The sequence below is a fragment of the Panthera pardus genome, unplaced genomic scaffold, assembly GCF_024362965.1.
Source record: "Panthera pardus isolate Hobbes unplaced genomic scaffold, ASM2436296v1 HiC_scaffold_20, whole genome shotgun sequence".
NCBI classification, from domain to species: Eukaryota; Metazoa; Chordata; class Mammalia; order Carnivora; family Felidae; genus Panthera; species Panthera pardus.
In genome coordinates, this window is record NW_026526766.1 from 76,965,795 (window position 1) to 76,991,806 (window position 26,012).

A 26,012-nucleotide genomic window follows, 5' to 3' on the forward strand; every position below is an offset into this window, starting at 1 on the left:
GAGAATATGTGATCTTTCAGAGCTTTCTGGCAAGCCACTGTAAATCTCATGACATCCCAACATATCTGGCTACAACTATCCCAGGTGATAATGGCTTCTTCTTTCCTTTCTGCTTTCCAAATCTAGTATCTTCCCTTGTGAAACTGTAAGTTAGAATCATACTGGGCATGGAGGTTCTACGAAATGCCATTTGGCTTTTCCTTCAGAGACTTAGAAGAGGGTAGTAGTGATGTGAGTTGCTGACAGTCATTGGAACATTCCCTTTTATTTCCACTGCCCTGAATATGCTTGGAATGCAGTAAACATTTATTCATTCCAACAATGTCCTTGATTCCAGAATATTCTAACTTAAGGTTTATGGACTTCTTGGAGGACTGTGCTTGGTCATTAGAGGGTCTGAACAGGTGCTGATATTCCCCTCCCATCATTGGAAGTGTGTGTGTGTGTGTGTGTGTGTGTGTGTGTGTGTTTCTAGAAAGACAGGAAAACTCTTCACTTTTGCTACCTATTGAAAAGTATCAGGAATCCTTCCAAGAAGTTAAGATCCATCTTAACTACCATGTCTGCTAGACTCTGAGCTCCTTCAATGCAGAGAACTTTGTTTTTTTCATATACCTCAGAGCTTTGCACTGAGTGTCTGACATGGAGTAAAATCCTAATAAATGTTTGTGAAATCAGTAATTGGATAATGAACACATATAACACTCTTTGCAGTTGAAATGGAGAATGTGTATCATCATTTATTTATTTTTAATCTAGCTACTTATAGTTAATAGCTACTAAAGTCTTACATCAAACCCTTTCCAATATGTTCCAGCACAATCCATGTCAGCACCTGGAGCTGGAAAAGATTAGACCATTGTGCAGAGAACACAGATAATACCATCATTCCTGATAAGAGAATGCAAAATTCAAGAGTCAGAAGAGGGGAGACAGTAAGCCAGAGAAAGAGACTCTGGTCCCTGCCCTCTGCCCACAAGGTCTTGTCCGCAAAGCTTCTTTCCAAACTTCCAAGAGGAACTACATTCCCCGCCCCACCTTCCACCCTCCGCCTGTCTCTCCTCTTCCTCTGTCTCATGGATGCCTCTTCTCCCTCAATAACTGAGAAGTTCTAAAAACCAAGAAATAGCTCCTGACTCATGATTTCTTAACTCAGACCCTGCTAAGAGAGTCCTCTTTACATCACTAGAATTTAGAACACATGGGTTCAAATCCTAACACTATGGAGAATTACTTTTCGTGTCTGTATTTCATTTTTCCACTCTCCAAAAATGGGTATAATGATAGGTATCCTAGAAAACAAGCATACAGATGCAAAATCATTCAACATATTATTACATGTCAATAAAATGTAGGCTATTAAAAACAGCATTTATCAAGCCTACCCTAGGATCCTCATAGCTTGTCAGAGCCTAGAAATTTTAATTCTTGGCTTAAAAGAGTCAGTCAACAGCTAATTTGGAGACCCAAAAGGCCAATAGTTATTGAATAGTGAGCTGAAACTAACATTTTCCCCTCAAACTGTAACTCAAGCCAACACTTTTTTATGAGCTTAATAGCTTCTGATTAGCTGGCTTTCTCTCTGTTTTTCCCTTCCCATTTCCTGAGTTTAAACAACTTCCTTTGCCAGTTAAAACCTAAATCCCTGAAAATCTGAACTGAGCATGCCAGACACCGTTCTGATGGTCACAAACAAGCTCAGGATTTAGCTAAAGCCTTCTACGTCTGAGCTAAGTGTTCATCCTCTTTGGGATTCCAGGAAGTCTGTAGACACTCACTTCCTAACCCCCGTCCATTCTCTGATCTCTGATCTTCTTGACACATAATTAGGTGGTCAGCAAAGACCATAGGGTATGCAGAGAACCCACAACTATGCAAATAGGTTCTCTTCTCCCTGCTTAGGCCCATCATTTCAGCAAATCCCTCTTCAGACCTGTTTCCTCATCATAAAAAATAAAATAAAGTAAAATAAAGAGGATAATGGTCACTACCCTGCCAATCTTGGAGGCTATTAAGAAAGAATGAGTAGAGAGCATGAGAAAATGCTTCACAGATATGCCATTTTAGTTGGAATTTGAAGGATAAGAAAGAAGTGGCCACTGGAGAAGGTGGGCAAGATTTTGCAAGACAGTGGTATTTGTTATTGGAGGTAAATCAAATGTCACCACTAGAGAACATCAACAAAAGAAACAGCAGAAATCAAGGCATGAAAAGATAAAAATCTATGACACTCTTAGATAAGACAGAGAGCTTTGACATGCTTAGATTTTCTAGTGATTCAGGAAAGCAATTGGAGACTGGGAAACTGTGATGAAGACAAACTATGAAGGGTCTCAAAAGCCATGGCATAGATAGGGAATTTATATTATCCTGGAGAACTCTCTTTTTAAGAGTTTTTAAGAGTTTAACTCTCCTTTAAACTTCTTTTAAAAGTTTAGTAGTATAATTATATCTAGTCTTTAGAAAATTACTTCACCAGCTATGTGAAAGATGCAACATAAAAGTATTTCCCGAAGTATATTCTTAAGGCAGAAGTTCAACCGGTTATTAAAAGGTGTTCGTGGGGAGCCGAAGAGGCTCAGTCAGTTGACTGTTGACTCTTGATTTTGGCTCAGGTCATGATTCCAGGGTTGTAGGGTTGAGCCCTGCATCAGTCTCTGTATGGGGCATGGAGCCTGCTTAAGATTCTCTCTCCCTCTGCCCTTCTCCCCTTCTCACACAATCTCTCTCTTAGAAAAAAGAAAGGTATTCTCACACATACATACCTACACACACACACGACTATCACACATTGCAATTATGCAACAAATGTTTTTTGAAAAAAAATGAATAAATTACAGTTAGTTTTAGTTTCCACCAAGCTAATTAAGATTTTTATTGATTTTTTTCTTCTGATTGTTTAATTATAGGACTTCCCAGAATATCTAATATACTGATATGCTTGGTGTATCTACAAGAAGAGACAGAATAGGAAAAAATAGGTGAGTTTTTATAATTTTATTTGTTATGGAATTTCTCTCATCATGTATCCCATGGGGACCAGTGTTCCACAGAAATCCCATGAGAAATGTTAGATTAAAAATAGAGATCGTAGGCAAAGAGCCCCTACAAGGAGCAATTTAGAGCAAGCAACAGTGCCAGATGGGTTGGAGAAGAAGGAAGGCTTAAGGAATTCACTATGAAGGTAATATAGACAAGACTAATGATTCATTGGGTGTCAGGAAAGAAGGAGATGGAAGAGGCAAAATGATTCCTGGTTTTTAATTTTAGGAAAATTGTAGTCTTATCCTATTTATATAATTTGACCCCAAAGTAATTTATTTATGAAAATCTATTAGAATTGGATGAAGTGTTCCCTTTTTTACATTGCTTTCAAGAAGTACCCAAGAGTGAGAAAAGAAAGACTGCTATGAAATTGGCACTCACTTGAATGGCACTGATATAGAGAAGAGATAGATAGATATGGCATAGATATGTGTGTGTGTACCTAATATTTCTTTTTTTTAGTTTTTTTATTTTATTTTATTTTTTTTAAGAGACAGAGAGGGACAGAGTGTGAGCAGGGGAGGGGCAGAGAGAAAGGGAGACACAGAATCCAAAGCAGGCTCCAGGCTCTGAGCTGTCAGCACAGAGACTGACATGGGGCTCGAACCCACGAAAGTGAGATCATGACCTGAGCCGAAGTTGGAAGCTCAACCGACTGAGCCACCCAGGCGTCCCTATAGCCTAATATTTCTTAAAATATGTGTCAAATGTGAGAAGTTGTTGTAGCATAATTATTTATAATTTAAAGACATCTTTAAAACCTAAATGTCAAAGAATAGAAAATTAAACATTGGAATATATCAACACAATAGAATATTGTGAAGCCATTGAAAATCCTATCTTACAAGAAAATTGCAAAACATACAGAAGAAAAATCCTCCCATGGTATAACTTAAGTGTAAAAAAAAGGCGAGGGGAGGTTATAAAGCAGATTATACTAACAAGAATTTTGATAAGGAAAATACGTTTGCCTTACATGCACAGAAAACAACCATAGAGAAACATAACAATATTTTAACAATTTTACTTCGGGATTTAATTGTAACTTTTAGTTTTGTCTGTATACATTGAATTTTCCAAATGAACATGTGGTACTTAATGATAAGTACCCCCACCCATTTATATTGGGGAATTTGGGGAGATATTCCATGCTAATATGCCCAAAGAGAAGCTTCCATGCTAATATGTCCAAAGAGAAGCTTCAAGATTAGTTGAGAACTAATGGCAAAGCACAGCATCAGGTATAGTTCCTCGATATGTGTATACATACACACACACACACACACACACACACACACACACACACACTGGGGCTGATGAGCCCCTTGTCTGGGTCTGACACTTGATGATTAGAGGAGTTTTGCCAGAAACTGAATTTAATGTTTTAACAACATATTTGTGAACAAAGAGATTCTAGGTCTAAGCAGAAATGTTTGGAGACTCTGCCTGAAGAGAGTAGACGGAGGTCATTGTCTCAGCTCCACAGAGAGAATGAAAGACTTGGAAACACTGGCTAATAACACCTTAAGCCCAGACACTGGTGCCTTTCAAGGGGCAGGTCAGCGATGGCAGCTTCGTGGATAATAGGCATTGACAAGAAGGAGAGAAAAGACAGGGGGCCTCTTTGTGGTGACGGTAGCTGCCAGCCTGGTTTGAGCAGAGGTGTCAACATCATCACTACTGTTCTCCCAGGCTGGGGAAGACCCTAATGTACGAGCTATGTATCTGGAAAAGAAATGAAGCCGCTGGAACTCTGGTCACTATGCGCCCCCACAGAGGCGTGCATTCCTGCATCCTAAATACAGCTCTTTTTCTACCATCTGCTCTTTTTCACTTGACCATCAGACCAAACTAGGAGAGTTTACAGGTGTTAATTTCTTTTTCTCCCCACCACCAGACCTTTTTACCATTCTGAGAGGTAAGACTAATTCTTCTACAATTTTTTTTTCTCATTTAGCTTTGGATGGGGCCTTGGAGGCTGGGAGACGGAAGGGAAAGAAATGGAATTAAAATGTAGGTCAGCTGGTGAGTTATTTACAAATGTCTAAGATGACAGAACACAGGGATACTCAGCCAAATCCTTGGAGAGAGCCTAACAGGTAGACGTAAGGAAGGACAATCACTTTCTGTGTGAGAGTCACCTCCTTTGGGGTCAAAGCCACTTTCCTGAGTTGCTGAAGCGAATCTTTATTTTTTCCTAAAACTCAACAGACAGCGTCTTCAGAACCTAATTTGATTTTGATTGATTTTTGAAACTTGAAACACTTCTAAACTAATTTTCAGTATATTACTCTTGTCAACGCTTAAAGATTTTTGTCAGGAGGAATTTGCTGAACAGACACAGTAATTTTGTTTCTCATTCTGGCATATCACCCCTAAAGAGGAAACCCGGGGAGGGGGCGGCTCTGTTACTACAGCTACTGCTATTAGAATATACATTGCAATTACTCTGCTGCTATTTCGGGGGCCTTCTCAAGCAGTTCATGCTGCAACCCCCTGGGAGTTGAAAGTCTTGAAATAAGAATCACAGAATCATCGACTCCTCTTGGGTCAGACCTGGGATGTAAAGGAAGGATTTGAAGCTTGGGGCGGGGCAGGGCGGGGGGAGGTGGGTGTGGGAGAGGGATTCTTCCAAGGTCATGTAGCAATTTAGCGGCAGACAGAGGACTGGTGAACGTCTTCACGCTCTTAGCCTATTTCTCTCCCCAGTCTACCAAGAAGCACAGAAGCCAAGTCAGCCCTACAGTGGTCATGGCCCAAGATGGGATTTATTAAATAAATACGCCAGTGACAACTTCAATGGGGGAAGGGGTGTCGACTTGCAGTCAAAATACTAATCGATAGGCAGTAAAAGCCACTCTGAAAGCCCAGCACAATGTTGCTCCTTACAAAGCACAGGGGCTGTGTTAACAGTGTCTCCCCTTTTGTCTCGCCAGTCAGCAGATCCATCGGGGGCCGTTGGAAATAGCAGCGACATTACAAGATAATAACCTGTGCTCATGCCGGCATTATGCCGGGAGGGCTGTCAAAGAGTGTTTTTCTTTTATTACTTTTTGCCACCCAGGGTCTGTGGCACAGGGACAGATGGACGGGCTCATCTTAACAAATAAGCAATGGGGACAAACTGCGTTGTCTCAAACTGGTGATCTTCGCTCAAGGCAGGGCCTTCAAAGCAAGCACCTGCGGGTGCCTGGGTAAAAACATGGGCAGATGCAAAGCACAGAATTATTCAGGAGGGGAGAGAACTGATAGAAGGTTGGCCTATTGTGTGGACAAATACACTCAAGGACTTTCATCTGCTGCCAAAGTACCTTGATGCAGTGGGGGGTTGGCTAAATGTGAAGAGAAATGGCGTGAGAAGCAGAGGAGAGGCTGGAGAATCTAGACTTCTGTTGGAGCGATCTGAATGTGCTTCCCAGGTCACAGTGACCTTCAGATAGATATGAAGAGGTCAAATTAGTATGCATTTTTTATATGCATCTGTTTATTAATACATTCCTAATTCCCTTCTACATCTGTAGTAAGATGACAGTGGGTGAAACTATACCTTACAGTATTTTGAATTCTACATAAATGGAAACTGAAGAAGGAATGGAGCCATGGATACTTCAAGGAAAAAGATAGTTTTTAAGGCTAAATAAATACTTAGGGATGTACTAATGTCCAGCTACTGTATGATTATTATCACTGGGCCCCGGGAAACAGACCATTCCTTTCAGGTAGTAGCAAGGCTTTCCCTGAACGAACTGGCTGTTTCCATTGTCAGAGAGTCCTGGTAAGAGGTGGAGGCAGGAATACAAGGACTCAGGAGGTGGGCTGGAGACTGTAATGAGGGAGGATGCTCTGCCTTTCTCTAGATCTTGGAGCCCAAGCTGCAAAGAAAACTGTGGCATAACTCGGCCACGTGGAGACTCACTGGGAGCAAGTCAGAACATCAGGACTATAGTGTGGGCCTGGGCCTGGGCTATGAATTGCAAATTAATGTCTGCAGTTACTTCTTTCTATATGTATTACCCTTTAGACAGACCTCCAATTAGTTATAGCCAAACTCTGCTACTATAGAAAATTAAGGAAAGGTCAGACCTTATTATGAGGCTTTTAAGGCAAAGGAGCCTGGAATTTAGGGGCATGTCTCCTCCCCTGAGGGCAAAGTGATGGTAGCGGCAGAGTCACTAACAAAGGGTACTGTGTCCAGTGGAAGGTTAATCTCTCCAGGACACAGCAGCAGTGTGGTGGGAGGCGGGGAAAGGCTGATGGGGAGCTGTTCCTTAGCACCCTTTAGGCAATGATGCAGGGCATCTTTAGAAGCACCCAGGAAATGTTTTGAGGGGTATACTCTGGGGGCAATAAAAAAGGTGGGTGCTTAGACCAGTGTCACTAGCAATAGAGAAAGATACACATACTCATAAATCTGAAGCCTCAGGGCACTTCCCAGTCTCTCTAGGAAGGCAAGGCAACTACAAACAAAAAGTTGCCTAAAAAAACATAAAGAGACTAAGCCTCACAGAAGGTAGTCAGTGTGGTAGCAGCTCAGGAAAATGGAAGATCTCTTCAGTTGGATTCGTTGAAGATGATACCCGCGAGATACGGGAAATGAGCTAAACATTCTAATGTCAAACTTAGTTCTATATTATCTTAGAGGCAGAGGTTGCCAAAGTGTTGTCCTGGCACCTGCAACATCAACATCACTGGGGAACTTGTAAGAACTTCAGATTCTTGGGCCGCACCCCCTCAGTCCAACTGGATCAGGAACTCTGGGGGTGGGGTCCAGCACTCTGTGTCTGAAGAAGCCCCCTCCAAGGTGATTCTGATGGGCATTCAAGGTGGAGGACAACTGAAGTAGAGAATGTGGTACAAAGCAAGGTAACTGAGGTTTGGCCAAAGATGTGTCTGCCAGGAACTCTGCTGTAGCTGTGGGTCAAACAATGGAGATTCAGTGATTATCAGATTTTAATACTAATCATAGATTTCACTGTCATATCATTACCTGGCCCACAAAACATTCTTCAACTATTGAATGGTGTTGTGTCATTTGCAAAACTGTTACATGTTACTTCTGTTTTATAAACAAAGCGAATGAGTATCAAAGAGGTACTGTTGTTCAAAATCACAAGAGTAAAGCAGGAGAGGAAAGAGAAGCCCTGGTCTTTTGATGATTCGTCTTCCTTTCCTGTTGATGAGAAGTATTCAGGGGCGCCTGGGTGGCTCAGTCGGTTAAGCGTCCGACTTCAGCTCAGGTTGCAATCTTGCAGTCCGTGAGTTCGAGCCCCACATCAGGCTCTGTGCTGACAGCTCAGAGCCTGGAGCCTATTTCAGGTTCTGTGTCTCCCTCTCTCTGACCCTCCCCCGTTCATGCTCTGTCTCTCTCTGTCTCAAAAATAATAAATAAACATTAAAAAGAAAAACTTAATAAAAAAAAAAGAAGTATTCAGTAATCTCCGAAATTTCCAGAATTTCCCTAGCCTGTAGATAGCACCTGGCATGTCCTCTCTGAAAATTAGTAGTGATTTTTGGAACCCTCTACCGAGGATTCTGAGCATGCTTCTGGAGTCACTGGGAAAGAGTGCTGTGATGGATTAGTGATGTCTGTGGTGTGTGCCAAATGGGAGGTGGCACCATATGTGCAATATAAATGAATATCCCCCTTTACAAGGTGATCTTGGTTTGCTTTTACCCCATTCTTTTTGGTTAGGACCTGAGAAGTACAACCTAGCAAGGAGGAGGATCTGGTTAGGAGGATTAAATAGGGATGGGCTGATGAAGAGAGTGGTTCTTTTCATCTGACTTCATATTATGTCAGTCCCCATTATGGTTCATGCTAATTCCAACCAGCTTTCTCCAATTGGAGAGAAATTATCAAAAAAAAGCTCACAGTCTGACTTCATCCCAAATACACACCACTGCCTTAGAAACCCATGCCTCTAAAATGTTGGACATGGTCTTAAGGACACGCTTTCCCATGCCCACTTCGTGGAAAGATTTATATGTGCAAGTTTTGCCAGACCTCTTGACTTAGACCTGATACAGTCCTCTTAGGAAGGAATGGAAATTTTCCATTTTTCTGGCTTTGTCCTCCTAACTTCCCTCTCAGAAAAAAAAAAAATCACAAAGAAAACAAGCAAGCAAACAGACAAAGACAATACAGTCAACCAACCAGAAATTCCTAAAGCATCAAGTGTTTGGGAACATCTGACTGCTATTGTTGGGTGTGAGTCACTTGCAAACTCGGGCTTGGTTTTTAATTGCTCCCAGTTGCCACTTTGCTCTGAACAAACAGACCAAACCTTTGTCCAAATCATGTGTGATAGAGCAACATTTTCATTTCCTATAATGCCAGCAATGAACATTAGCTTTCCCTCTGGCTCTTGCTAATTTCCAGGGATTTCACTGCAATTTGGAGAAAGGCCTCTCCCCACAGAGGCCACGGTTTCCAACCCCTGTTGGCTTCCTGGCACTGTTCTGCAGTCCTCCCCCTACCCTTTGCTAATATCATATCTGCGATCATTACTCCATTTTGCTGTGATTTTAATTAGAGGACATGTGGTATCTTTTAATATTCTTTTGCACATTGAGGCTCCTGAGCACTTGTTACCAACCAATGCCTCAATATAATTTAGAAGCTGTGGCTTCATAAGCAAGTCCTCCAATCTTTTGATATTAAATTTTCAAATTAATCTCTGCTGTATGCATCACTGGTGATTATCTTGGCCTAAATTATGCATCCTTCTTAAAGTTGGAAAACAACAGCCCTTCCCATCTGACAGTGGATCTATGCAGATACCCTTATCTCTAAGGAGAAGTTTGTTTTTAACCCTCTATGGTTTATAAACAGGGATCTCTGTGATTCCAGCCGTGTTTGCCAGCATCGCACTCCTGACAACAATAGGAGCAAAAACTGAACCTGTGAGTCCCTTCCTAGCCCGGTTTGTGGCTTGCCATTGTCTCCAGGAAAAACCTAAGCCCCCTACCAAGTGACAGTGATATGACTATATTAATAAAAAAAATGTAAGGGGTTAACTTCATTGCATTCCATGTTATTCCTCAAAGGGAGATTGTATGGAATGGTGGGATATACATGGCCTCTGGAATTGGCAGGACTCCGATATATATCCAGTATTTAATATTCATTACTTGGCCCATTGTTTAACAAGCCAATTACTCCCTTTTTCTGCACCTCAAATTTTTATTGTCAGAACTCACAAGATTGCTTCAAAACTCTCTCCCTACCCTAAATATTTAGCTTCAGAGGCAATCCTCAAGGCTTAAAGGATTTAATTTAAATATGGATAATCAAGCAACATGAATACAGATTCTTACAGTTTTTGTAGTTTTGTTTTTGGAAGTGGGGTTGAGAGAAGGAAATGTCCTTCGTGGGCTATGCATAAAGAAAGAAAGAAATTTAATTAGATACTTTATCTAATACCTGCAAATGTGGTTCTGTGTGCTCTCCCAACTGGGAATAATATCTGTGCTCTTGGTTTGAGCCCATTGGCTCCAGGCTGAAAAGTGGACTGCACAATGTGGTTATAATCCTCCTTTTAGCAGTTGTTTTGAAGTGCCGACGTGAAGCCACTGTCCCATCGAATGACCTGACAAAAAAATCTCCCAGAAAAAAACAATAAGGCAAGCTGATACTTTTTGATATCTGCAACTCTGTGCAATTCTATATGATAACATAATAGTTGAACAGTGGTGGAAATCTGGATTAATCAAATCTTCAGACAATTATGGTCTATCCTCAAGCTGAGGTCAAAGGGAGGACTCAGAATTCAAACCAAAATAATTCCTCTCTCTGGGCTAAACAACTCTAGTATGATGTATACTTACATGTTTCTTTGCTAAACAATGCTGGGAATAAACAAAATAATTTATAATAAACAAAAATAATTTAACTGCTTGCTCCAGGAAATAGCTGCACCTGGAAGATAAGACAGCAGACGAAATAAACAGCTTATTTTTCGAGATTGATACCCTACTTATCAGAAATTCCTTCAAGACCCTCTCCTCACCGCACCCATCAATCTGAAAGTGTCATGTTACAATCTCTGTTCAATCCCAACGAGTTTCCATTTTGCAAGACCTACCCTATTTCATCCATCCCAGGCCCCCAAACCTTATATATTTCTATTCTGAAACGTTACTAAGTCTCTGTGTCCTTTCCTGCACAAAATCTAATAAACTTAGTTTTGTTTTGTTTTGTTTTTTTGATCAATAGACTTCTCTGCTAGCCTTTTGGGGAATCAACAGTTGACTCCACGAAGTACTTTATTATAAGACTAATTGTATTTCATACTTAAAAATGCATTTCCCACTTTTTCATTTTTTAATGCATTTCCCCAAGAAATATTTGTTGAGTGCCAGGAACTATCCTAGATACTGAAAAAAACAGATATTCCTGCCTTCGTGGAATATACATTCTAGTAAGGCAAGAAACATAATTTTCTAAGATGACAAAAACAATGGTATCATTATAGTCGTCCTAAGTGTGTTAAAGAAAAGCTACTGAGGACTAAGAAAACATTATATTTTAGCTTTGCATGGAGGTGTGTGTTGAAGAACATGGACAACATCCCTGAGCAAGTAACATTTAAAGTAAAGAAGTCCAAGTGGAGAGGTGTCACAGTAGTATGTCCAATGCTTCAGTGTCATTCAGAGCTTGCCTTGGTGTGACGAGGGGCAGAGTGAAGGCCAATCCAGTATAACCACAGAGAGTGGGGAGGAGTTTCACTAGATGTACACAGGGTGAGTATTAATCAGACTTATAGACACATGAAGTGTTTATACTTGTAAGTTAGTTGGTTCAGGCTGTTCCACTGGTTCCAGCAAGTCTCTGTCTTCAGACATGCAGCATCCCACACTCAACATCTGATGATTTTGTCCATGTTAGCACCTCCTCTTGTTCTCTCTGCTGTAGCCATCTGTCCTCTGTCCACACCTTTACCTTTTTTTTTTCTTTCTTATTTTAACAAACTTCTTCACACCCCTGTGTTTGTTTTGCTCCCTTGGCTATACTTTATCTAGGACAGGGCCCCATAGCCAATATCCCACCTTATTGGCAGCCTCTTGGGAACTGGAGGAGTTCTTGCCTCCCTGGTTTTAGTCGCTTGAAGATAGCCTTTAAAAGAATGTAGTCAATGAACTCTTTCTACAGCTTAAGTAACCTAATGCATTATTGACTCTTTCAAGACATAAGGTCCCCACTGCTGCCAGCATTAATGAGGGAACTTTTCCTAGTTCACAGAGTTAATGGGCCTCTGGCCTTGCTCACTATATTCCTCAAGCAGTTTACTTCCTGGGGAAGTGTGATTGCCTCCACAGCATCTCAAGTTGGGAGGTAATTCCTGTTCCAGGAACATAAAGAGAGTGGATGGGTGTTTGTAGAATGATTGCAGCAGTTTGTAATTGGTTGGATGCTCATGTCATTTCACAATGAGATTCATGTTCTTCATCCCACACCCTCAATGTTTCCTATTATACAGTTTGATGCAGGACTTTAAAACTTTATTTTAAAATAGTGAGGCTTTATGTGCAGCCAATTCTTATTCAGAAGCCCAGTGTATAAAATTCAAAAAAAAAAAAAAAAAAAAAAAAAAAAAAGAAAGAAAGAAAGAAAGAAAGAAAGAAAGAAAAAAGCAAAACCTTCTGCTGAAAGCAGGGGAAGGACTAAAAGCCAACACACTGAATTTTCTCTTATTGCTACTAACTCCTCAGGATCACCCAAGGACCCCAGGTTGAAACAGCTCTGCTAGACTCTGGGCTGGGGCAATATGGTCAACTACAGACACCTAAAACCCTCCTACCATAAAAGCTTAGACATTCTTAGCAAAATAATGCAAACTTTCTTCTCAATGCATAGCCTAGCTTGTCACAACAAAAAGAAATCTTCCGCTGCCATGAATAAAAATGGAGCTATAAATGAGAGAGTACATATGCATGAGCTAACGCTATAGCTGGGAATGAGGGTGGCTCCTAAACTAGGGACAAGGGAGTTAACACATATTCAGAGATAGTAGGCATGACCTTGGGCTCACCAGTGGTAAAAGTGAGAATTGGATTCTAAGATCCAATTGGTTCTAAGATTAAAGTGGGACTCCCTCATGGAAAGAAGAAGGTATATAAAACCATCCTTTAGCATGGTATAAATTCAAGAAAGTATGTCCATCTGTTGAGAGTCTCTCAGTGGAAAAAAAAATCCTCTAAGAATCTGTGAAATTAAAATCATAACCTTGTTTCACTTTTAGGTGTAGAGTTTGAATATAAGTATATTTTTATGGATTGTGAGGTCATGGGCTTTGCTATTAACATATTAATGATCCCAGGTCTGGGGTCCTCCTTTGGGCATCTGGAAAATTCTAACACAGTTCTTCTCTAGAGAGTATGTCCTCAACTCAGGCTGCATAGGAGCCTAAAATCCCAAATCACAAAATGCAAGAGGAAATGAACCAGTATGAGCAAGAGGCAGCATATGCAAGAAACAGCTGATACACATCTCCTACCACTTCAGTTAAGAATCATGTGATATAAACTATAAAATAAGTGTATCAAAAAAAAAAAGAACCTACAAAGGGAATTTAAAAATATAAGAAATGATTAAAATTCAATGATATTGAGGAGGGCACCTTTTGGGATGAGCACTGGGTGTTGTATGGAAACCAATTTGACAATAAACTTCAGATATTGAAAAAAAATTCAATGATAAAAATAAATACGAATATTCATTTTAATACCTTAATTAGATTACTTTAAATTTAAATTATTTGACATTTAATTATATTATTTTAATAATAGTAATATACTCACTTGACATGCAATATTTATCATATTTGTAGAACAGCAGTTTAAACGCAGCCAAAGGGAGAATTGATGAACAGGACCATGACTCCTTACCTGTAAACTATCGACCAAGCCCAGTTATGCTATCTCAGGTTCTTCCATGTGCTTGAAAATAACCTGGGCCAAGGACACCTACACCAGAGGAAGTGCTACTTTGGACACATTCTTATAAAACTGCCATAAGCCATCCAATTAGCAGTACAGCCTTCACATTCTTTGTGAAGAATAGGACTTCTGTAACTTTCTCCTTAGAAACTAATGCACACCTATTAATAGACTCTGAAACTTTAAGATTGGTTTTAGATCAGGTCAGACACTGTCTTTTGGTCTGACGTTTCTGACTTTAGAACATAACATCTCCTTGTTGATGACCTGGTCTGCAACCTCTTTAATGGACACAAGCTGCATTAATATCTGTACGGACACACTTGATGGTCAGCAAAATCTCCCATTCCAGAATAGCAATCTAACTGATGCATTAACTACCCAACTCAAATTTCATACATTTCCTGAAATCTAAGTCTCCTAAGTCAAAAGAATAGCAAATATTCTTCATTGTTTCATTTAACCTTAACAATCATCCTCATAATTCGGTATTATCCCCTCATTTTACAAATAAAGAAAGTGAAGCCTCAGTGAATTTTCCAAAAACAAGCAAATCCCTGTCTTCAACATCAAAGCTCAAGTATTCAATCATTATATTATACTACATATGCTTCCTTGAATTCTGAACCATGATTAATGTTTAATCAGGCTTAATGTTGAAATTCTGAGCACTCAGGCTGGAGTTATAAGACCAGTTGACAGAGAATCTGAATGTTTGTTGCTTTATTTTATTTTTACCTAATCCAGAAGTAAACGAGAAACTCAAAGCACAATTCAAACCTACCACCTCCTACTAGGGTTAGCAGTTCTGTTTAAAGCACAGCTGCTGGAAACTCTCAATTCAAATATGACCTGAGGTTCAACTTATGGCAAAAATGTGTCTCTCCCCAAGCTCCTCTGAGACATCCTCAGCTACACAGTGCAGTGGTTGTGTTTACGGATGTGAAGAGTTTATCACTGAGAAAGAAACAGTGGGGCAAGAAGAATGTAGGGACTGTAAGAGCAACTTCCTTGCCGGGGTAGATATAAAAGTGGCAGAAAGGAAATAGCCCTGTAGGTCATTGCTGGAAGGGCTACTGGGTGCACAGAGGGCTCCGCCGACGAAGCAATAATAAAAACGACTTTAAAGAGTATATCTATTGCTCTCTTCTTTCTTTCCACCACAACAAACCTTTTTCTGGGTCTCTTCTCCCACTCTGTCTATCTCAAAGACCAAATGAAGGAAAAGTGAAATATCCGGATATTGGTGCGTGTAAACTTACCAGTTCTGTAAGGTAACTGTTACTGTGTGCCTTTTATAGATGAAGAAAGTGAAGTCCTAAGAGGTTAATGTGTAAACGGAAGGATGAGGATGGAAAGCACGTCCTTTTTTCTGTGACCCATGCTCTTAACCATGAGGATATGCCCCTAAACACATCAACATGTGTCAAGCAACTTTAACAGAGAGGGTGCCATGGTAAACAGTTTTAAGAAATGCCAGATTAATATAATTAAACTGCTCAATATGAAAATACGCATGTGAGATTTCCCAAAGGAAGGTATTTCTCAAACTTATTTGACTACAGGGTCTTTTTTCATAGCACATCTCATAAGACAACTGTTCTGTGGAATGCACATTGGGAAATGCTTTTATAGAATGACATTTCATTGGAGTAAACTACTTAATTATTATTGCCAAAACGTAGGTGCTCATAGTGGGCAAAATCAGGCAATCAGCCCCCTTATAGAATATTATTTTGTCCAGATTTCTTTCTGCCTGCATATGCTGTAAGTTTCACTGAACATCTGGAAGACACTTGTCTCCATATAACTCCATGTTGTATTGGGAATGTTAATGGCACTCACGATTTCCTCTCCAAGAAATTTCATGACTCGTTTTCTCACTTTTTTCTCCCTCAAACACCATAGGGACATTTTTATTCAACCAGAGACATTTAATAGAGCCACTCAATTGGTATCTTTCAGAGTCCTTCCCTTGAACTCAGGTGTCTAAAGTGTGTGAAAAATTTACCAAAAACAAAACAAAAACAAAAACAAAACCACCAAACAAACCAAAAAAGCAAAACAAAATTTGACTTAATGATTTTTTGTCAAAATGAAAAAAAAAAGTTACCAAGCTTCCCACATTTATAAAGCCATTTCCCTGGCCTAGACTAAACATACAATTGATATTCACAACTTGCCTCTGTCTGCATTCGCCCTCAATCTATCAGCAATTACCATCATGGAGATAATCAATAATGAAATGAAATGGGAGAAAGGTTGATTGAATGTGGAAAAATAGAGTTCTCTGACAGATGTGGAGAAGAGGCCAAAGTATTAAAGAAGTGAAGTTCCTGCCTATAATATTGGACCAAGCAAATAGCCTATGGGATTTTACTACTCTCTAACAGTCTATGTTTGTGGAACAGAAGGTAAAGAGATATCATTCTATTCACCCTGTCCTTAGCATTCTTACAGAAAACACAGGGACTCCTGAACCCTGGAAACCTAAAACACATGAGTAAAGTGACCCTGAAGATCATCGAATACAATGATTTTAAACACAGTGTTTCATGGAGCCATAGGAGAGATGCAGAGGGTCCTCTGGAGAAGTCTCTGGCTTCAGGCTCCCAGCTTTTCAGTGAAAGCAGCTCCATGCCCCTATTGGGGGAAAATTTTTAAATTTCATTAAGGTGGGACTTCTAGTCAACATAGTATTTGGAGTTCATGCCACTATCTCCATGATCTGCATCTAACACATGAGATGAAAAAAAAAAAGGATTTTAATTGAGTAAGCACACAGGCATATCAAACTAGAGACTGGGAGAAACATAAGACAGGCTGAGAGGGGGTGGGATTTGATCAAAGGAAGCAGAAGCTCCAGACTGTTTGGTAACTATGGATAGCACTAGTAGGCATAGGGGCAGCACTGAGGATGTTTCATGCCTCTGCATGTGAATGCCAAGTACACATTGGAAGGAGGAAATTGATAGGGATTGAGGGGTGACCAGGCTCTGTGGACCATCCTCATTCTAGGCTTTCTGAATAAGCAGTTATGATCAGGGGGACCATTTCTAGGTGGGAGATAGGCAGAACCTGAGTATCCAGTAATCCTGGAGAGATGAAGGGAAAAAGACCCTTCTCCTGCTGCTACATTACCCATTTCTTAATCTTAATGGAAGCAATGAACTCAACAGAAGCTTCCACTCTTAGAAGAGTTAGCTGGTGGCCCTGAAGGTAAACTCAACTGTAAACATAGTTGATCAGCAAGAATTAAAAGGTGTGTGAACACTAGCACTATGAAAGGGAAACAACAAAAAGAGAAAAACAGAACTAATAAGATGATCAAAAAAGAAATTTATAAAGGCATAATTAACATTCTCAGTGAAAAAGAAAGGTGGAACTTCCATCAAGTAAAAGTAAGAGATCGTATAAAAGAGGGAGCAGGGGATCTTAGTAGCGGGATATAAATGGTTATGTAATGAAAGTCATGATAGGAAGAATAGAAAAGATAGGCTGAGTATTTGAATAGATAGAGTCAAACGGAAACTGGCGACCTGGGAGATCAAGCTGTAGATATCTCCCAGAATGGATCTCTGCCACATGAGATACATACCCATGTTCAAGAAAGGACTCAAAGTCCAACTGCAGGGGTGGGTTTACCTGAAAGTCTTCAGCTGTCAGCTTTGTAAGTGGCTACCTTGACTTTTAGGTCAAGGGCATGCTATTTGTGGGGCAGCTCCCAGCCAACGACATAGCAAGGGTGATAATGTGGGGCTCCTTTAATGAGCAATCTTTGTTCTGGAGTTCCCTTCTGGGCTGGTAGGGACTGTCAGGTAAGTATAGCCACTCCCCTGTGATATCATAAGCGTTACCCTCTTTAAAGTGTTTGCATTCCTAATTCTATCACAACAACTGGTTCCTGGAAAACTAAAGCTGTCACAGCATCAGAAAGGTGTAAAGACACGGAAACTATAAAAGAGAAGCTAAGAAACATGGAGCATGGATACACAGGTGCGGTAGGCAGAATGTGTGACTGACAAATTTAAAATAAGAATGCCGTATTCAAGTCAGGAGAGGGTGGAGATGGGAAGGATGAATGAAGTAGGTGAAGGGGATTGAGAAATACAAACTTCCAGGTGCAAAATAAATAAGTCACAGGAATGAAAATTACAGCATAGGGATACAGCCAATAATATTGTAATAAATTTGTATGGTGACAGATGGTAACCACACTTACAGTGATGATCACTTTGTAATGTATATAACTGTCAAATCACTATGTTGTACACCTGAAACTAATATAATATGTCAACTATGCTTCAATTGAAAACAAATATATGTCCAACTAAATTAGACTTTAAATATGAGAGAAACTAATGGTATTTACAAATGGACAAGGAATTAGGAAATCACCAACAAAAATATTTCAAAGTAATGATTTGAACATATACATAAAGAATAATGAATACAGAAGAAAGTAATGTTAGGTAATAAATACTTATGAATAGAGAAAGTAATAACATACTGGTGTCCAGATTAAACATGGCAAATATACATATATATACACATATTTTCTACAACAATCTGGAATTAAAATACCACCAACCAGGTGATAAACATTGGAGACAAGGGCATAACTAAATTCTGTGTCTTGAATGGATGGAAGCTGTAAATACTGATTAAACTCAGCTCTTGCTAGAAAAAAAAATTAGTAATTATTTAGGGAAACCACTAAATTAACAAAAATAATACGTAACTTCCAAACTAGAAGAGAGAAAACTAGAATGAAAACATTATCAATTTAACAGAAGCAGGGAGGTAAGGATTTATTTTTTAAAAAAGAAAGTAGACAAAGGAAATAAATAAAAAAGAAAGCCAGTAACATACTACTTACAAGAAATATTTCTCTTAAAAAAAAAAGGAAAAATATACACACCAGGACTTATAAACCAAAAGAAAAAACTGGTTATATTAGTATCAGATAAACTGAAATTTAGGGCTAACAAGGGGAAAACAGAATATTTCATTTAATAAACCGAACAGTACACCAAGAAGGTGAAACATTTATGAACTTGTCTCACCCAACAATATGGACAGATAAAGGCCAAAAGGAGTTTCAGAAAATTCCAAATAATTGTACATTATGCTGAGTATATTCTCTGACAAACAACAACAACAACAACAACAACAACAAAAAGCACAATATAATCAGAAATAAGATAAGGTTGGTAAAATCTCAATATCATGGACAAAAATTCTTTGTATACAAAGTGATTCTGTTTTTTTTAAGAACTTTGAAAACCAATGATTTGATCCCATGTTACAGGTAAGATCCCATGTTACATGGCCATTGAGAACTATAAACACAAAAGTGGTTTGGATGAGGCCATGTGATACAGTATAGAACCCAGGTACGCAAGCCCCAAAATGACAGTAAAAACCCAGCTGCTGAAATTAATTAATTTTGTTGGTAAGCCAACAAAATTGGATTGGAGAATTCTTTTTAAAAGTAAGCTCTATGCCCAACGTGAGGCTTGAACTCACTACCCTGAGATCAAGAGCAGCATGCTCCACTGACTCAATTGTGTAAGTGTAAAATAAAGTGAAATTAAACAAATAAAACCCAAACTGAGAAGATCCCGATTCTGCTATCAGTGCTGTGTTTTCTAATATGGAATGAGGCTCTTTGATTTCAAAGCGAGTGTCAAAAAGTTTGGAAGAAGACTGAACCTTGAAAAAAAAAAATCACCAGATTTGTGGATTAATCCTGGATAATGGAAAGTGGCTACGAAGCTAGAGTATTTGTGGATGAGTTAAAGGATCATTGTATCAGTCTGCAATGCCACAAAAGCTGGCATTTTTCCTTGTAAGACTTCTTTGTAAGTCACACCAGTAAATTCTCATTTTTACTTATTTCCTTCATGGCCACCTTTTCCCATATAAGAATCAAACTTCGAGAACAGTGGGTTTAGGGTGATCAACAGTGCCACATGTTCCTAAAGGCAAAATAAAGGATAAAAAAGCAATTGCTTTCATCAACAGGGAGCCATTGCTATCTTCGAGACAGAGATCAATGTCAAAGAAGAGGAGTATAAACCATGCCTTGGGGAGTTAGAGGAAGTAAATGGGAAGACATACAGGCAAATTGCTAGATTAATTTTTTTGAAAAGTTAGATGAAAGAGTAGATAAGGGAAAAAGATAATAACCTAGGTTATAATGAGGTCAAAGTCTTGAAAATTATAAAATTACTTGTGTAATTTTGAAGGATGAGGGAGAAAATATGGTAGACTGGTTTAATTTGAAAGCATCTGGAGATGGAAGGAAGCAGTGAAGGTATAAACTGTCCTAATGCCAGTGTGAGAGATATAAGGGAGAACCATGTTGTGGGAATTGATAACAGTGTGGCCATGGGCATTGCTGACTGAGGCCAAGAGAACCTGGTTGTCTGTATGTCTGAGGTGGTAGAGTGTAACTATGGATACCCAATATTTATAGGAGCAATATCATCACAACGAGCATCATTGATGCTGGTAACTTTAGGATAATGGGCATGGCAGCCTGTAAGCCTCTCCTGCTGACCGACACTAGTATAATTGGGAGGGGACATGACACACACACTGAGGCTGCAAAGAGGGAGCTATTTTGACTTTCTGGAAGTGGAAGACATGAAAAATGCTCTCCAACACCTTCCTCTCTAGGAAAGAATAGCCAAAAAAAAAAAAAAAAAAAAAAAACCAAAAGAAGATGTATGGTTTGCAATGGCATAATGGGTTTCATTTCTAAGAACAACTGTCCAATAACCTCTATGTATGAGGGCAGATAGGTGGAGAAAAGGGTTGTGCGGAACTCTGGGAGAAAGAACGCTTTAATGAAATTACATCGAGTTAGTATTTAAGAAGTCTACTGGTCTAGTCTTGTTTCTCCCACTAGTTATGGCAAGTCGCTAATCTCTATAATTCAGTTTCCTCACTTGAATGACAAGACGGGCCTGAGTCATGTCTGAGGTCCGTTGAAGCTCATTCTGCCTCCTGCATAACTACTTAATTAATTGTGTAGCTTTGGATTTATTTGGACCTATCCTATAACCATTTTGGACTTCAGATCTCTGACACACACACACACACACACGCTTTATTTTGGTTCTATTTAGCATTAATATCCTATGAGGATATCATACACATCAATCATTTAATGAGTGTATTATATGCCCTGCATTGTGCTAAGCACTTTACCTACACTTTTAGCTTCTTTTCCATTCTGACAACAACCCTGGGAGACCTTTGGAGATTAATACTACCATACCTCTTCTTACATATGAAAAACTAAAGCTCAGGGCAATCTTCTGTGTAGGGAAGATCCAGTATTCAAAGGTGGGTCTGCCTGGTTCCAAAATCCATCTTTTAAACCACTTGCTATGTTAGTCTATCAGGTCATAAAATGGGATGAAATGTAATTCTTTTTTGCTGATGTATGTTTTAGCACTAACCAAAGACAACCCAGTGACCCAGACATTTTCTTTACTCAATTGTAAAAGCCTTTGTCATGGTGTATCAGTGAAGGTGAATATAAAAATAGAAGCCCTCTTAGAAACATTTATCTGATAATCCAGTTTGAGGTATGCTTTCCAGACACGTTTAATAGGTAAATGTATCCCTTCCTTTTAAACAAAATTATTTATCAAAAAAATAATGCAGTTATTGGACTAAATGAAAATTGTACCAAACAGGCTCAAATTTATATGGATAGATACAATCAACAATTTCATGGAAAATTGCTTCTAAAATTACATCCTTAGATGGGACCCCTTCTAGGGACCCCATTAATTATGCTTCTTGAGGCCATATAAATTCATATTGGATCTTTTGTTTTGTACAATTAGATGCAGTAGAAAGTATCCATCTTCTAACAGGCAGACTTAATAAAATTATATTAATAATTTTATTAATAAAAACATAGTGGGGTTTCTAAATAATGACTCTAAGTAGATGCTCCCACAACGAAAGGAAGATGTAGCTCCAGTGAGCTAATTTGACCCAAATTATTAACATCATGATAAAAATAAAGATAATAAAAAAGTTAAATAACACTTTACTACTTAATAAATGTATCCAAATCCATAAACTCTTGTAATCTTCATAGCAATTCTGAGAGGTGAATGAAACATCTCTGTCCTTCCCTTTGTAGCAAGGAGGAAATGAAGTCTCAGAGATGGTGATTGATCTGGTCAAGGGTAGGGCTAGTACATAGCATAGCTGGGACTTGAACTTTTGCAATTATTAGAGGAAGGGAAATGAGATTTTTAAAATATTTATTGTGGATCAGGGGCTGGGTCAGATTTTTGCATGTTATTTCATCCAATGCTTCAAATTATATCACTAATGTGCTTCTGCCATGAGGACAAAGAGAGAGCATGCACGAGAGCAAGGGAGTGCAGAAAGGAGAGTGAAAAGAGAGTTATCCAAGGTCACACATTTATCTTCTAACAAATATTTATCGAATTGCCATGAAGTATTCTTGGTTCACTGAATATAGTGATGAATAAGATGGACTGGTGACAGTAAATGTAGGGGTCAGAATTTACACCCCATTCATGTGAACACAAAGCCTTTTACCCCCCCAGGGGCCCACAAAGATCACTTACTAGTATCTTCCTTTTGCCTTGCCTACCAAAAGTATAGCATATTGTGTGAAAGACCACAAATGGGTATTTGCGTTTCTGTAGCCCGAGAGAAGACTGAATAATGCCCAAATCCCAAATGATGGCAAAGTAGTGGTGGAAATTGAACACACTTGCAGGAATTAGGGAAAATAATTTAAGCCAAGTGCCTTGTTTGCTGTGCCTGGGCTGATGTTTTCCTTCTCCTTGGTGGGGGCAGACTTGTGCCTTCTTCCCTTTAGATTACGTATCCAGACATAGTGCCTGATTCTTTCTCAGTTCAAGTGATGGGCGCAACAAGGATAAAGCAAAAACACCATTCTCAAGAAAGAACTAGCCAGAAAGCAATGGTGGTTAGGCTCTGTGTCAGTCTCCTTGAACCTCCTTGATCATGTGTCTGTTCCAGTCACAGCACTCAGAATCTTAAGGTATCATTAGTAACAGAATTCAAGAAACTTCAGGGGAAAAAAAGTGTCTTGTATATTTCTGCCTCATTGACTCTCCATCTCATTTCCAATCTCATCTGAAAACATATCTTTTTTCTCTCCTGACCGCATCTGCTAATTGCCCTCTCCCACAGCTATTATTTAACTGGAATATATGTGATCACTTTAACAACGGTATTTAACTTCATGGGGTTGTTGAGATGCTGTTTTTAATAGTTTTAGGTTGAAATGTAAGTGGCTGAGGTTCTTAACCAGGAAGGTCCTTATGAAAGCCCCATCAATCTTTTATCTTGGAAAGCGCTCCCCAGTCTTTTAAACCCAGGCCCCTGAGATTAGTTGAGCTTTATATTTATACCTTATATTATGAAAATAAAAGGATTTTATTTTAGCTTCTAAATATGCATTTGTAATATTAAAGCTTTCCAGATGATACACTTTTCTTACCCTCTTCTCCCTGAAACAGTCCATTATGACCCCACCCCACCCAGTTTCAAATCGTGGCTTTTACCACTTTGTAACATGGTGAATCTTGACATGGTATTTAAATATTTGAAGTCTCATTTTTCTCATCTTCAAAGTGGGAATTATATACTTATTTTGAGGGTTTTCCCAGCATTCAGTAAAATTCTGTCTAAAAAGCTCCCTCTATAATTGGGGTGTGTGGGTGGCTCAGTTGGTTAAATGTCTGATTCTTCGTTGCAGCTCAGGTCATGATCTCATCGCTCATGGGTTCGAGCCCTGTGTTGGGCTCAGCGCTGCTGGTGCAGAGCCTGTTTGAGATTCCCTCTCTCCCCCTCCCCTCCTCTTTCAAAATAAATAAATAAACTTAAAAAAAACCCTCCTTGTATAATGAAAAGAGCTCAATTCATGTTAGCTCTTATTGATGGAGGAGTATATGTGATTCTAAGTGAACTTAAAATCTGAGCAGTTCTTATTAGAACAGAGTGCAAATTCCATGAACAATGAGTCATTGTCTGCTTAATGCTATATTCCCTGTACCTAGAATTATGCTGGGCACATAATAAGCAATCAAATCTACCTGTGAATGAACAAATACATTTCACTGTTACATATTTGCTTTACAACTTGCAAAGTGCTTGCATATCTATGATCTCATATGATCCCCTCAACAGTGTTGCACACAAATAGTGCAAAACATTCTAACTGGACTAGCAAAAGAGAGTTCATTCACTATAATCCTGTTGCCTTGGGATTCTGCCTAGCGATCCATGCTAGAGTCCAGATCATCCTTGATTCCATCCTTTTTCTCACCACTTCCTAACAGTTTTGACTCCTAGTTTTTTTCTTAAAATTTCACTGTTGCCATTGACACGAGTCAAATGGTCAGCATTCATCCGAATGGCTGCAACACGTTCTGCTGATAGTCTTCCAGATGCCACTCTGCTCACTCACTTGCTCATTCTGCAAATATTTATGGGGCATCTACACTGAGAAAGGCACTCTGTTAGGTCCCCAGAGGAAGTGGTAAACCAGATATGACACTTGCACTTACGCATCTTCTTTCATTCTAATGGATCTTCTTAGGACATTAAATAGACCCCTTGCTATTGACTAGTGACCCTCCTTTGAAATGGCATTCACAATCCTTTACTCAGTTACCTCTTTATCTCTGTAACCCCATTGCCTTAACAATCTGTTAGGCTTTCTTCCACGCATCTTGACCCATTACCCGCAAAGCCCTAATCAGACTTTTGTTTTTTAATTCCAAAAATACACCATGCTTTTCCATGTTCCTGAACTTGGTGTTTTCTCTATCTAGAATGCTCTCCTCAAACCACTCTTGCCACTGCTCAATCAGAAGTAACTGCAATGGGAAATAGCTACACTTTGAGTGATTTCTCTCTGAAAGCACAATGCTAAGTACTATATGTGGGTGTACATATATACCCACACACATAATTACCTCTTGTGTAATTCTTAAAAGACCATTTTACTTATAATTGAAATGGAAAATGGGAAGTTAATTAACTTACCCAAGGTGACACAGATAGCCAGTGGCAGAGTGTCATTCCAAACCTGGCTTGACTTTAAAGCCCACATTTTTAACGGCTCTGCTTTATGATGAGTGAGCTTCTAATCATCCTTCAAGACCTAGTCCAAGGGCACTTAATCCCTGAAATCTTTCTTGGTTTGTCTGGGTAAAGAGAGCAGCCCTGCCCCTTACATTTACTTTACACATATCTCTATGGTGGCACCTTTTGCCTTTACCTTATATAAACATTTGCATTCATTATCTGTTTATACATCTATCTCTGCTGTCAGCTCCTGTTGAGTCACTGGTTGAGACTTATTCATTCCCACATTCCCTGAGTTTAGCACAGTATCCGGTCAATAACAGGTGCTCAATAAGTGGATGATGATGAATGATTGCACTTCCTGTTAAGAGCAGTGTCAATATGAGAGAAATAAGAGACATAGGTAGGTGGCAATAGCTGATGAAGGCTTGAAGGCTTGGCCCACCAGGTCACCATGCATGAGTTTGACCTGATTTGAGAGCAAACCCAATCAAATATTGCTTGAAATAGTAGAGACAAAACATAAAAACAAAAACAAAATTCAGCTCGCTGTACTTTACATTTTTCATCTAGTGGTTCTGGCATTGCACTGACACTCAGAGCTACAGGTCAGGGCTAAGTTCACCTGGGCTTAATTGGAAAGTACATAGGCTTGTTTTGGGAATGCTCTAGGGAGCAGCTGACCAAGAGACCTCTGCTATCAACTTGAAATATAGCTGTATGAGGATTTAAAAAATAAAAAAATCACTATGTTTTTTAGCAACATGCCTTCCCTTTTTCTTTGCTGTGTTTGGTATCTTTTTAGTTTAAAACCAAGAATGGAGAGAGAATGCACCAATTTGATCTAAACACTTTTAGCAGTGATGTGGAAAATATGTAGCCCATCAACAGTAGACTGATTACAC